This window comes from Falco rusticolus, chromosome 1 (genome assembly GCF_015220075.1).
Source record: "Falco rusticolus isolate bFalRus1 chromosome 1, bFalRus1.pri, whole genome shotgun sequence".
Lineage (NCBI taxonomy): Eukaryota > Metazoa > Chordata > Aves > Falconiformes > Falconidae > Falco > Falco rusticolus.
In genome coordinates, this window is record NC_051187.1 from 107,905,192 (window position 1) to 107,920,574 (window position 15,383).

At 40.6% G+C, this 15,383-nt stretch overlaps 1 long non-coding RNA gene across 1 annotated transcript; it reads left to right on the top strand.

Annotated features, from left to right (window-relative positions):
• The first annotated feature begins 5,244 nt into the window (after positions 1-5,244).
• LOC119151248 lies at positions 5,245-14,220 on the top strand. The gene is made up of 3 exons (XR_005105348.1): positions 5,245-5,382; positions 12,326-12,554; positions 14,081-14,220. It is a non-coding gene; the product is annotated as an uncharacterized LOC119151248 (long non-coding RNA).
• The last annotated feature ends 1,163 nt before the right edge of the window (positions 14,221-15,383 follow it).

Consider the following 15,383-nt stretch of genomic DNA (forward strand, 5'->3'; position numbering starts at 1 on the left):
TCCCCCATGTCCAATGGAGCCAATGCCAGCTGGCTGCAAGACTGACCTGCCACTGGCCGAGGCTGAGCCCATCAGTGATGGTGTAGCACCTCTGGGATAATGTATTTAAGAAGGCGGAAAAACCCCTGCACAACAGCAATCCCAGCTGGAAAAAGGAGTGAGAATGTGTGAAAGCAACAACTCTGCAGACACCCAGGTCAATGAAGGAGCGGGAGGAGGTGCTCCAGGCACTAGAGCAGAGATTCCCCTGCAGCCCGTGGTGAAGACCATGGTGAGGCAGGCTGTCCCCCTCATCCCATGGAGATCCACGGTGGAGCAGATATCCACCTGCAGCCCATGGAGGTTCGTGGTAGAGCAGATCCCCACCTATGGTCCAGGGACAACCCCACGCTGCAGCATGCAGATGCCCGAAGGGGGCTGTGACCCCTGGGCAGCCCATGCTGGAGTAGGCTCCTGGCAGAACCTGTAGAGTCAGAGGAGCCCAGGCTGGGGCAGGCTTGCTGGCTGGGCTTCTGACCTCATGGGGAACCCACGCTGAAGCAGTCTGCTCCTGAAGGACTGCACCCTGTGGAAGGGACCTACACTGGAGCAGTGTGTGAAGAGCTGCAGCCTGTGGGAAGGAGTCGTGTTGGAGAAGTTCATGGAGAACTGTGTCCTATGGGAGGGACCCCATGCTGGAGCAGGTAACACTGTGAGGAGCCTCCCTCTGAGGAGGAAGGAGTGGCAGAGACAGCGTGTGATGAGCAGACCACAGCCCCCATTCCCCATCCTCCTGTGCTGTGGTGGGCACAGAAATCCGGAGTGAAGTTAAGCCCAGGAGCAAGGGAGGGGTGGGGGGAATGCATTATAAGGTTTAATTTTTATTTCTCATTATCCTACTCTGATTTGAATGGTAATAAATCAAGTTAATTTCCCCAAGTCAGGTCTGCTTTGCCCATGACAGTAATTGCTGAGTGATCTCCCTGTCCTTATCTTGACCCGCGAGCCTTTTGTTATATTTTCTCTCCCCTGTCTGTCTGAGGAGAGTGATAGAGTGGCTTTGGTGGGCACCTGGCATCCAGCCAGGGTCAACCTACCACATTGTTATATTCTGACAACCAAACATCTGTCAGAGAATCATGAGTGTCTTTGATGCTGGATCAAAGTAAATCTAGTGGTGGGGTGATGCTTCTGTTTCTCAGGCTTACTCCTGCTCAAGTTATCTGTGCTTTCGTTGTCCAAAGGCTGGATCATGAGCTAAGTGCAATAAATTAAAATTGCAGAGGTACATTTGTAAAGTGAATTAAGTCAGTCAGGATAATGAAATTACTGTTCTATGTAATATTCTACATCCACACCTTCAACTGAATGATACTGCTGATTTTTTTTACCCTAGATGGCAATCTCATGAGATGTGATCTCATACACTAGGGTGACCTAGTATAACATTCAGATGTGAGAAATGCATTCTTATTACTGTCAAAAACTTGAAAGAGACCATTTTGCTTCATGACCAAACTTCACCTTTTTTGTTTGAAATTTCTTTTGGCATAAGGGGATTGTTCAGAGCACTAATGACGGGAAGAAGTAATAGTGAAATTAACAGCTCTCACCAGTTGCTCTTCTGCTCTCCAAAATATGGATTACAGGGATTAACAGTCCTTCAAGGGACAGGATAAGTAAATGCTCAGTCTTATAAAGTGCTCCTAGCTCAGCTCTGTCACAATGTAACTTCCTTGAATGCTTTGTGCTGTGAACTGATCACTTGGTTTTCTAGTACTGAGACCGGCGCTTACTGAAACATGCAGCTAGTCAGCCCAAAAATGGCACTGGCAATTTGCAATGATAAATTTGTAGAATTAAATAGTTCATTGTCAAGGGATTACCAAAACGCCTGAACATAAGCCATCTATCATTTGAAAGGCTGAATAATAGTCAAACCCTAGAATTTTTCCAGGTAAATTAATAGTTTATATCCCACTGCTGTGCTCAGAGTTTTGACTTTATTAACAAGTTACACATACACACAGTGCTATTACCTGTTGCCTTAGTAACAATATATATTTCCCTGGTAACATAGGAAAAAAAAAAAAAAAAAAAGTGAGCATGCATGACTTTGAAGAATCTAAAACAAATATATAAATACGTGGAGGGAGTCAGGTCTGAAGGAAAGACATGCAGACATTTTTTGTGCATCAGAAAGAACTGAATTTTGGGTTTCCTATTGGGGAAATAAATGGGAAAATATTTCAGGAAAAATAGAACATTTTTGTCTCCATGTAAATGACTCCCTAAATTAATTTCATAATTGGAATTAAAAAATTTTTAAAGCAATTATCTTCCTTATTTATCACCTGTCCCTCTTCCTTCTATGATGAAAGTACATCCCCAAACAGTAAAATTTCCTGATTGCTTTCTAAAGAAACAGAATGGAAGAATTATTGGAACAAAATAGCCAAGCTATATTTTGAGCAGTTTTATCTGTGGTTTTTGGTTTCCTAACAGTCAAACTGCAGTGTCAGCATGGTGAGACAACCATGTCAGAGAGGATCAATCCGTGGAAGGCTGGCTATACAAAGCCTTAGATAACTTAAGTCAGTTTTAGGTACTGGTGATAACATAGTAACACAAAATAAATCATGGCCTACAGAATATGAACTTGCATTTCTACAGTACTGTGCACTTGAGCTTTGTGGTGTGATTTACGAACAATGTGTGACTTAGACATGGACAGGTTGCTGTCAGCTGTTTGTTATTTTAAAGGCTTGGGACTAGAGTCAGGAAATCATTTCTGTTTAGGACCGTGCAAATTAGATTTTACAAATTCAATATTACTCAAGCATATGCTTAAAGCTAAATGCATTCCTAAATGCTGATCAGAATAGAGATAAATTTAAAGAGTATGGGGATGTCACTTCATGAACCAGGGCCAAAGACAAGAGGACTTAAGTGCAAGTCCTCTGTTTTTCTGTACAACTCTTCTCATTGGTGTCATTAATGCTTTATACCACAAGCTCACATGTCATATCCATGTAAGACTGTCTAAATGGGGAAGATTAGAACACTTGAAATAGCATGCAAAAGCCTAAGGAATGGTAAAATAACTACTAGCCCACTGCTTATGCAAATTTTTATTTGCTCAGTATTTAGTGATTTAATTTCTGTACATGTAAACCACACTGGCTTTCTTTTATTCCTCATGAGATCACTGTTATGGAGCCATTCCTTATTAAACTCAAGCAAATTTCTGTCTGTGTAAAATTACACATTCAAGTAGGTGTGAATTCCAAATGAAATTACTTACTTTTACTGCAGTACCCTTTTGACACAATGTTCTCATTTAATTCTCTTCCCTCTCTATTTTAATTCTTGATGCTGAGTGGTGTTATACGTGTGGTAGAGACAATATGTGAAACTTGTTATTTGGGTAGCTGCGAAAAGTACCTATGTAGCAGCATCCAGTTTTTACTTTACAAGAAAAAGAGTGCGTATGACTACAAAGCCCTGGCCCCATCCGGAATCCCCTTGTCACAATGTGTATCCAGCTGAAAAGACTTTTCATACAAATTTAATTTCAGTATTAATATTCTCAATTCTTTACCTTTTTTTGTGTGTCTGTTTTTGGTGGGGCTTTTTGTTTGTTTTTGACTCTTTGTTTTATAAGCGTATTGGCTCCGAGATATTGTACAAACTCCTCAGCTTCTCACCTATATTAGATTTGTGGTTGCTATGGACTCCTGTGACTGTGGCCATAGTAGCCAGAGACATAAAAGACAGACAGTTTGTGGTATACAGACACATTCTCACTGCACTCCTAATTTTTATAAATTAATGCTGATAATCAAACTTCGGAGTCTTTGCTTAGCTTTCTCCCCTGACTTTAGCTGGCGTGCCGTGTTTGCTCAATGTGTACATTTCATTGCAGCTCTGTTGAGCAAGGAAATGCCGACCTTAGTAGGGGCAGACTCTGGAGCCTGGAACATGCCAGTGCCACAGCGAATTCAAGGAGAGCTGCTATTACATCCACTCCTGAGAAGAAGGAGAAATTAGTTTCTCAGCTTTGCAGAACACTGCCAAAGTTTGCATTTCTCAGCCATGTTTCCTTAAAAGCTCTTTATTATTTTAAAAAAATTACCATTGCCAGAAAGGCAACAAAAGAATATTAGAAGGAAAATAAGACCTATAGCCCATCCTGGCTTGTCAAAGCTAATGATGAGATGAAGCCATCTGTCTCTTAAAGGTATGTTAATGTTTAAACTGCTACTCAGAAACCTTTTTCTCACAGCGAAGAGCTTAGTCAGGAGGTTAGTACTGGATACCCTGTTTTCAGAAAAGTAAGCAAGCCGTACCATACAGCTGCATAAAACCAGGAGCATCAACCATTACAATGTTACTCTCATGTCCTACTGCATTGTGTGGTGATGGGCAAGGAACAGAGATAACAGAGTTAGAGCAGCATAAACTTTGGGTTTATTTCCTTTCCTCAGTACCCTTCAGGCTATGCCTTCTGCCACTTTTTGAAGCGAGCATGATTCCTGCCTATACATCTTCCTGATTCTCAAAATGGTGCATGCATAGGGAATAAAAGCAAAAAACTTTTAGGCTTTAGGTGCCAACAGCTATTTCACTGAAGCTCATCTTAAATGTCTAAAAACCTGGCCTTCTTTTCTGTGTTTGTCCTGCTAGGAGCATCCTACTACTTTTTGACACCCTCAGTGTCTCCTCTATACAATCACCTGTTTTTAAAAAAGGCAAGATTTGCATAGCTTTCTCAGTGTGTCTCACCCCAGCTCAGCGCTGCAGCCTAGCTGCTGGAGAGGAGCTTTCATAGCATCCCCACAGTCTGAAGGACGAAGAATTTCAGCCCTGCTAGTCTTAGCAGTGCAGCCTCAGGCCAAGGAGAATGTAGCTGCTTTTTGGCAGCTACATGTTTGTCCCTTAGATAAATCTAGCATTGGGATTTGGCTGACCTCAGGGACTTCCAGCACTACCCTTAAGCCAAGCTTTTATTTTAGCTACATGAGAGAATAGTCCCCATTAAATCACATAGGCCCCGCCTGTCAAATGTGCTGTACCGTGTGTATGCAGAGATGTTAAGACAATTAATCCATGTACAATATGTTGACTGGGATTTTTTCACAGAGAAGATGAAACTGGAAAGAGTTTTCAGCAGAGTTTCAGAATGAAAGATTGTATCACTACAGGTTAGTGCTTGTTTGAGTATTCTCTGTTCCATTCAGCGTCAAGGTTGTAACAGTTGTACATAGCTGAGTTTTACTGACTGTCATTGCAGTGTTCAACTAAAGGAAGGAAACAAAGCAAGACATTTTCACGAGATGATGACTAGCACCTCTGAGCAGCAGTCACAGCGTCAGTGAAAGATGAATAGTGGTGTCATGAATGGTAGGTTCATTAAATGATACACAGTTATGCAAGACTTGAAACAGGTATGTTCAGATCACCCTTTCTGTGTGACCTTGGGCAAGTTATTCACACTGTTGCATGGTAGACGGAGTCAGATTTACCTGCCTATGTCTTTCCATTTAATAAGCAGGGAGCTGCTTTCCAACCAAGTTGTCTGATTAGGGCAGGTAAAGCTTTACGTGGAGTGAATGCTTTTTTTCAGTCGGTCGGGCTGTTTTGAGGCTTATCTCTTGATGTACACAGTGTTTCATCCTGCAGTCCTGATGCTCTGAATGTCTTACCCTCATCTCATCTCTTTGGAGAGAGATCAGCCACATCTGAATTGTACCTAGATTTTCTTTCAGTAAAACAAAGAGTGATTGGCATCCCAGGGCCTCCTCTGGGAATATGAAAGTCATGGGCAGTGGAGGTTCTTACTCCTGGGTATATGATCTGACTAGAGTTATTTTTATACGTTTTCTTGACACAGTCTGCTTCTTTCTCGTTGCTTCCCAGCTGAAGTTTGAAAGGTAGCCCCCAGCCTCTGCCAGCCCTGCTACCCCAAGGGGCTGTTTGTTGCACAGTGGTGCCCTGGGGCTGTCACATCTTACTGCACAGGGTATTCCCAGGGCTCAGGCTAAAACAGGGTCTGGCAGTGGTCACTGACCACTGCGCAATGTTAAACCAAGCCCCGACCAGCTCAGGCCGAGACACAGTCGAGTGCTGGGTCTCTGCACTGCCAGGTTAGTACAAAGCCTGGTGCTTTCTCCTAGTAATGGCAAAAATCATGTTTACTGGTCTGTGTGGCCCCAATGCAGAGCTGGGACTCCTAAGATGTCAGTTATGATCAGAAATCTGAAAACGTGCTCAGCTGTTGTAGGTTACCCATAGCCTCTCTGCTGACCTTCCCTCTGGTAGATAGCTCTGTTGCAATAAGCAGCAAAGACATATGAAAACGAAATGGATGTGTCTTGAGATATTTGCTGTAAGTTTAAAAAGTAAACGTTACCCTACATTTTACAAATACAAAGACTTACATTTTTCACAATTGCATTTAGCTGATCTTTGTTAACAGTTCATAAGAGCACATCTACCAAAGTCTGCTGTAACTAACCACAATTTATTTACTAAATACGTCAGATCATTTCTGATATACTTACTATTAAACATCAAGTACTATTTCAGCAGAAACCAGACTTTTCTTGCCAAATAATGCTCTACCAAGGCACATGGGACAATTTGAGGTGTTATGTGTCCAGTAGATATCACTATAATAATGTGTGTCCACCTCCATAACTAATTAGATGACCCTGAACTACTAAGGTTTCTAGGGGTTGGGTTATATTGTGTTTCTTAGTGTATAATTTCTATAAATTCTTTTGCATTTTTAAGAGGTCTCGTGGATCTCAATGGATATCATATTTTGCCCTTAAAATGGCAAAATTAACCTACAATTTGACTGAAAGATGACTTGCTCTTTTTTTTTTTTTTAGCCTGACACTCAGTAAACCGAAGGGAGCTGTCCCTATCATTACTAAATTGACTCTTTTTCAAGGTATTTTACATCTCCAATTTTCATTTATTTATGAAGAGAAGCGAAGGGAAGTCTATTTAATGTTAGTGTTGTAAGACAGAGCGCCCATCTTGTGCCCAAGCAAGCCACTGCCTCACAGCCATGATGGCTGCAGCAGATCAGATCTGACGCTGCAAGAAATTCGAATCAGAATTTATGAATATACTGATCTGTGTATATCTCATTTAAAGCTGGGATCTTAGCCCGTGCGTTTTCTACTCTTGACCACAGAGATCCCAAATGATAAGGCACCATTTGCACTGATTTCCCGAGATTAATTTTCACACTGTCTCTTGAGTGTATGTGTGGCTTAGTCACACGCCAAAGCCCTACACCTACCACTGTAGCTGTTCACCCAGAACTGAAAATGAATGATTTTGTACTTAGAAGATACAAATGGTGTGATCACCTTCAAGACAAAGAAAAGCTTCCAGCTATGTTTTATATTATTACTATAAATGGAAAATAAAATTAAACCTAAAATAGACACTACAGCCCTTCAGTGCTGTACTCTACCACTGATATACTTAGCGTTAATAACATTTAATTAGCAAAACAGTATTGGGTTTGACATGTTACTTACAGTGTTAGGAGGAGCTCCCTGGGACATACCTAAGGAAACAGGGTATTGCCAATCTCTTCTAACTCAATTCAGTAAAAGAAAATTGTCTAGTGTTTCTGACACCAGAGATGCGTCAATACAGATGCCATTACAGAACAAATTGGCACTGATTATCACTACCTTTAATCTCTTCTATTAATGAAATCATTAGTTATTTTCATGTCAGCTGAGACAGGTTGTCATAGCAACCTTTATTATTTGACATTGATCAGGAGAGTTTTCATGTCCCAGAAATCAATGAGTAATGAGATGATCTAAAAATTCTGGGTAGTGGTAGTGCTAAGAGAATGAGATATGTCAAATTCTTAATGGGCGCTTGTAACGTCTGGAAAAAAAAAGAAAAGCAAATAGGAAAGGAAGTAAAATACCCAGAGAGGTTTTGAAGAAGATGCTGTTTTCCACTGTGCTTTATGTTCTTTGCTATAAATCTTCATGTATTTCAAATATTATTCTGTGAACTTTTAGTAAGCCAGAATACACCATGACTCGTGAATCCCTCAGTCTAAACAACTATGCAGTCCCTGTTGGAGCAAGTTAGTAAAAGAGCTGGTACCTGAGGAGTTGGAGCAGAGAATGAGTGAAAGAGCAGAAAACACAGCCATGTGTTTCCAAACTGTTTGCATATCTTTACTACTAGATGTCCCTATAAAAAATAGAATAAATGGTCTCCCAAGTAACTTATGTACAAAGGTCATAGCCTCTTAGCACAAGGTGACTGTGCATGATGACCATTACAGGTGTAGTGCTTTTGCAGTGGTTAGAATTTTTGTGTGCCGTTGAGATGTCTTTTCTTGGAAGATATGCTTGGAATGACAGAGAAAGGTACAAACTCTGTCTAGAAATATATAGCTTGAGACACAAAAAACCAGTTGCCTTACACAGGCTGAAATACACAAGGAAAAATGGTAATGCACAAGAAAAAGTGGAATTTGTATCAGTTGTTGATCTATAGCATGCTTTATTCAGTTGTTGTAGGTAGGTGGGAGTTATCTTTGACTGATCCATGTTTGAAACATAGGTAATTCCTTTTAAATGAGCGGGAACAGGCTTCCTGGGGACACATAAAGGAGAACAAGTATGAACTAGAGGTTTTCCTAAAAACTCCTGGGATGTCTATGGGAATAACGGAAGTGATGTGTTAGTATTGCAGTACCAATGAATGTGTCAAAGTGGAGGCCTACCATTGGATGCATCATGAAGGATTATGGTGGGTGTTTTGCATATTTTTTTTTTATAGTGAAGGAAAACAGCTTGGAAAGCATAAATAGCTTTTTTCCTGCATTTTTGGTGCTCTAATCCTGTGATAACAGATGCCAGTGTCAGGATTGAGAGTTTTAGTCCACAGGATTTAAAGTGTTATCAGTTTTATAAACTCTGCACTGGTTTTTAGCAACACCCCGATGTGCAATGTATGAGGGTTGCTGGAGGTGCTCACATGGTTGCCTTTCCTTGTTTACCCCAACTTTCAAGAAGTGGCCTATGAAATTTATAACCCTCATGATGGCAGCTTGCTCATATTCCACTGCCACCACCATCTGGTTTGTATCTAGGGAGGCTTCTTTATAGAGTTCCACTTCTCCTGGACACTTTAAGGAGAAATGTTATATAATCAAAAGACAGCTGGAAAAAGTCACTGACCCTTGAATTATTCTGAATTGTTCTGAACTTGGGAACCAGAACTCTTCCCCTGCTTTTGCATTGGTGAGTGTAATTTCCCAAGTTTTCCATCTTCTGTGTTGCTTACATACGAGAACTACTTTTTGCCTTCTCCAGGAAGGAGGTAAAAAATAAAAAAGGAATTAAAAAAAAAAAGTAAATTAGCCAGAAGTTTCCCTAAAACTTGTATATAAATTAAAATTTACAGGCATATCTACTGCATGGAATGCTCTGCATTTCCATTTTCTGGAAAAAAAAAAAAAAAGCCTTTTCTTTGCTGTGCTTCACCTGCTTTGGCAAAACCCCAACAAACAACCAAACCAAAAAAATTGGTGCTCTCTGCACTATAAGAGCCAAATTACCATTTCAGTCTCAGAATTATAAGACTTTTTCTACAAAGATGACATTTTTTTCTTTCTGGTTCTTTGTGGGGCAGAGCTGAAAACTGACCCGTGTAAATTTGAAGTGTGTTAATATTACTTGTATGTTACTCTTCCAAATAACAAGTAAAAAAGCTTTAGTCTTCAAAACACTTTGAATTACTTTAGGTAATTGGTTTTTGTTCTAAGCAAGCATCAGAGCATTAACAAATTAGTAGGCTTTTTCATGTATTTTCACATCAAACTCCCAATGCCATTAATTTTCACATTTCACTGTGTGATACCTTTGGGCAGTAAAATGGCACAAATTTACGATTACCTGCTTATGGGATGCTAATAACAAAGCTGTGCTCTTTCGTGGGTCCCTTCCTATTAAGTCAAATAATGCAATGTAACAAATTTTACCTTGTTTGATAGGTTACTCTTTCTTGTATGTATTTTCATACTGGAAGAAGTAAAAGTCTAAGGTGTGAACTTTGGAGGACCAAATGCAACTTGTATTTACATATTCTAAACATGAGTTATACCAGTTTGTTTCAAGGAGCTTCCTGACAGAAGATTAGGGATGTCTTGTTGCAGAGTTAAATACAACTTCAAGCTTTTCTTAGGACATATACCCAAGGTTACTGCTGTCTGAGACACAGATAAAGAAGTCATACCTGTACTGAGGAGCCAGAGAAAGCTGGATAGGTTTCCAGTGACATAATTTCCCACTGCGCCATTAGATACTGAAATTCATATTTCTGCACTATATAGGCAGAAACAGACTTCTGGCCTTGCGTAACCTAAGTGAAAGGGGATAGTATTGTGCTATGCCCAGCATTTCATCACATGCTTAATGGTGAACCTGAGATTAATCTCTTTGTTTCTCCTTGCTCTGTGGAGGAGTTTCTCCAAGGCACTAGCAGTAACTGGCAATTGAATGTGTTGCCTTAACTGTGCCCTGCCTGGTCCAAAGCAGTGAAGAAGACAGGTGGCACTGAGTCTGGCTGAGCCCCACAGCAGCCCTCACAGTGCTGTGCTTGTCCTGGGAGCTAGAAAGGTGGTGACAACACACCAGTGTTCTGACCGCTGCTGAGCAGCGCTTGCGCAGCATCACTGCTGTCTCTCCAACCTTCCCCCCACCTCACCTGTAGGCTGGGGGTGAGCAAGGTCTTGGGAGGGGACACAGCCAAGGCAGCTGACCCAAACTGACTGATGGGATGTTCCATACCGTATGATGTCTGCTCAGATTTAAAAGCTAAGAGAAAGGAGGAGGAAGGGGTGGGCATTCGTTATTTACGTTTGTCTTCCAGAGCAACCACTATGCGTACTGAAGCCCTGCTTCCTGGGAAGTGGCCAAACATCACCTTCTGATGGGAAGTAGAGAATAACATCTTCTGTTTTGCTTTGCTTCTGTGCGTGCACCTTTTGATATGGCTTCATTAAACTGCCTTTATTTTGACCTACAAGGGGGTTTTTTCCATTTTACTTTCTCCTGCCCTGTTCTGCCAGGGAGGGCAGTGATAGAGCACCTGGGTGGGCACCTGGCATGCAGCCAAGGTCAGCCCACCACACAGGCTCCTGTGTAATGCCTGTGCCTTGCCTCGCTCCTCACTCAGGCTGGCCATGCTCTCTCAAAAGCTGGCTTGGGCCTCTTATTCCCCTACAGGGAAGTTCCTGATCTTGCCTGGAAGCAGGTGGAATAAAACACTTTAAATGCATGTCACAGATGAGGCTGGAAAAAAGGGTAGAAGAGTCAGTGCTGCTGTAATTATTCCAGTAATAGTGCCAGCAGTGGAGGAAGGCACAGGTGCTGAAAATGCAATTATGGCAGTGACTGCGGTGGTAATAAAAACAGTGCAACAGCAGGCACCCACTTGTCTTTTTCCTTCCTTTAACCAGAGCCATCAAAGGAAAGAAATGGCAATATTTTTAATGAGAAGAAAAGTATTCTGATTTTAATCACACATCCCCTTGCCTCTTTCCGCTTCCTTAAAACGTACCACTGGGCAGAAAGTGATGTTAGAAACAGAGAGGCTCAGTCCTTTTAGGTAATGCTGCCCATATAGCAAATTCCACGGAAATCAATAGCAAGGGGGAATACAGAACACTTTATTTAGTTAGCTCAATTGTATCTTCTGTTTTTAAGAAATTTACTATGCTCAGTCAATTCGCTGTCTTGATTCAAGTGAGACAGACACATGGAGGGAGGCAGTCTTCGGCCATTAATACGTTTCGTTTGTGTTTATAGGTAACTCACTGGGATTTTTCTTTTAACCACTTTTTCTAGCTGCTCTGTTTACTGTTTTAGATTGAAATGTGGGATCCTGAAATGTGGGATCCTGAAATTCCTTGGAGGGCAAACAAACCTTGGGAAGAGAAATACTTCAAGTCCAAAAGCTCAAAGGAGGAGTAGGAAATTATGTGAATACTTCCTATGTTCATCTTCAGGAATTACTCAGAATGAGAACTGATGTCAAAACATGCCATAGTCAGCCTCAGCAGTTTACCACAGACCTGCTTCTGCCTTAAGTTGAACGTTAAGAGGAAGAACACTCATTTCACTGGGCACTTTTTATAGTAGAAACTCTTTAGTAAGGGGTTGGTGCTTTGAAACAGCTACTATTATACTTGAGAAGGAGGTTAAACCAGAGTTTGATTTTTTTCCAGGAAGTGTGTTTTAAGAACTGGCAGATCGCTTTCCCCATTATTTTTTTAGATTTTTTTTAGGCTGAAAAACTGCTTTCTATGTTCATGAAAGAGGAAATAGTCTGATTGATTTTCATTAACTATGGAAGAACTCACAGCTTCCTTAAGGAGACAAGAGAGAAGTTACAGCTGAGCACCTGTTATAAATAGAAGCTGAAAAGCAAGACCTTGTCAAGCTGTGGAGAAGAAGAAACGCAGCAACCTGTCTGGGGCAGCACATGGTCATTGTAAAGGCAGCTGGTAGAAAAATGTAAGTGAGATTGATTATTTTTAAGTAGTTTGATGTGAAGGTTTATGAGAGATATTTGTGACTGCTTGATTAAATATCTTAGCACCTTGTGGCAAAGAGTTTGCTTGGCTTGTTGGCTTGGATGGCTGAGGCTGTAGCTGTGGTAATGATGGGCCTCTGGATCTCAGTCCCTTTCTGTGTATTTTGCTAACTCTCACCTCTCCAGCAGATCTCTAACATAACTTTGTGGCTAAAATGTAGACTGTTCAAGGATCCTGTGATGCTGGACTTTGTCCCTCTTGGGATGTTTGCTGGTCTTCATGAGCATGACCAGCTTTTGTGAAGCGGATGGTCCTAACTGAAATTTAATTGCAAATACAGTCTGAGTTGCTTTTAGTATTTTCTTTCTCTGTCAAAGACAACTTACAGGTAAACAGCAATTCAGAATACTAAGGGATATGGTTTCCAATTGTTATGAATTGTATGAATATTTATTTCCATTTTGGAACATAAATCTTGAATAATTTTTAGGATTTCTGTGCAAGTGGAATAATTTTTATGATTCTGTTGTTTAATGTTAAATTCAACAAGGACACCTACGTCATAGTTGTTAAGGGATATCTGAGAAATAATCTACAGTATAGGTAAGAATAGGTTAACCTGATTCTAATTCCTTCAGCTTTTTAAATTAATGAAATAGTTTAAATCTTGCATTTTCCTCCCAGAGATTTTTGTCTAGGTTGCCTGTGATTTTAGTATAATAAGGACATCTAATTTAAAAATCACTTGGTAAGAAGAGTGAGAAGAAAATATGTCATTCTTATTCTGTTTAAAATTCTCTTCATTTTTCATAGTACAAAAGACAAATTGGCAGAAATAGGAGGAAAAGCAATTAATTATACACAGCAAATTTTAAAGAAAAAATAATACAAATAAGGTGGAAAATGATAAATCTCTTATTAAAGACTCCCTCCATCAGAGTTGTATGTGACAGAAACACAAACCTGTTCCAGTAACAGAGAATAATTAACTAAGGATTATCCTTATTGGCATAACTCAGTGACTGGGTAGATCAATGTAACTGTGATTAATTTTCTAACATCAGTTAGAGATGGTGAATGTTTAAGTGTTACAAATCATCAGCACTAATCATATGATATGTTGAAATTGATTACAAAACCAGCAGCTTTGACAAATTGTCATCTTTTGTGTTAAACAGTAACATTTCCCCAGCATTGCGGTACTTTTAACTAGTGCCATACATTTTTAAATGTATAAACAAATGCCCAGAAAAATTTATTTTAAGATCAGTGGTTTTATTTATAGCATGGATTCTGCTGAAGGCTCTCTGCTGCACCCCTTCTTTTGAACATTACAGCTAGCCCTGGGCCAGAATAGATTGAAGTTAACACAGGCACTTTCAAAGCTAAACCTCAGACACCAGAGACACCTGGTATTCGATCTGTCAGTCTCTCCTCTGCCTGTTCCTCTTTTTCAGAACCTTGTTATGCAGTACTGATGCACAAATTCATTCTTCTTCTTTTCAGATATCTCCACGTGAAATCTGTAGTACGAAATTCCAGAGATCTACATCTGGATCCAAAGTCCCATACTTCCAAAAAAGGTGCCAGAATTCTGGAAATTCCTGAGGGGGCTAAGGTGACTTAAGCACAGTTAGGGCTCAAAAAGTACATGTGAAGAGGTGATGAGGTGTGAGAGAGGGAGAAAGACAATTAGCTATGGGTAGTACTGAAAGCTGGAGCTTGGCTGTGAGGATTTAGGGGCTAGATAATCATCCTGCCTCCCTGGAGGAGGTGGGCAGTGTGCCAGAGTTTTGCAGAACTAGCTGGAGAAGTCCGTGTAGGCAGAAAGTAGTCCCAGTAGATTAGTTCAGGCACTCCTTTATTTCAGAGTGTGCAGAAGAATCATCATCTTATGTGGGATTAAATGGTTAAGTTGTTCATGTCACATAAATGAGTGGTAAGTGACTGATGGATTTATTTTGAGAATGTTGATTAAAAAGGATGTTTTTGTGATGAAAAACCAAGCATGTACCTTGAACTGAATATCTGGTTGTTCTAAAGGAAAATGAAAAACACTTGCTGTAATTAACAGAGGGTAGATGCTTGTTGATGTCCTTTTTCGTAATGTGGGCAGGTTTGATCCATCAGCAGAATCCCTCTGAACTGACACTCTTAAAGAGGGTTTTGCTGCAAAGAGATGGGGTTCTGATATTTGTTGTCTGTCTGTCCATCTGCTCATTCAGCCACGTTTGAGACTTCACAGAGAACATTACATGGTAAAGGAAAAATACAGCTGTCAACATTCACTCTTACTCCTTGACCTGGTTTTATGTTGGTCAAGTGAGGGTTAGGGCTAACACTGCATCCAGAGCAGGCCAGGAGTTCAACTTCATAGTAAATCTTGTGGAAATAGCTGATCACAGTAGCTTTTTATGAATAACCTTGTGTTACGTGCTAGACAGGGTGACTGTCACATACGTTTGTGAGAAACATACCTCTTTCTCTCTTAAATGAACAAAATCTGTGCAGAGGGGCCGTTATCTGAGTTCCTGTAGAGAAAGCAGAGAGGAGACCGTGTTTTTAAATTCCTTATCAGTAGAAAAAAATCTTAATCTAGTAAAGTACCAAATCTTCTTGTGAGGGGCTCAGTCAAGATCTTCAGGCACAGATTTTAGCTAAGGGTTGGAACTGAATGTAAATTTACGTGGCTGTGCATGGGAATGAGAGGAAATACTTTCCAAATGCACTTTTTAGCTTGATTTAATTAATTATTTCTCCTTGTCGCAGGGGCGCTGCTCTGAAAGCAGGCTGTGAGTGCCATAGGGAA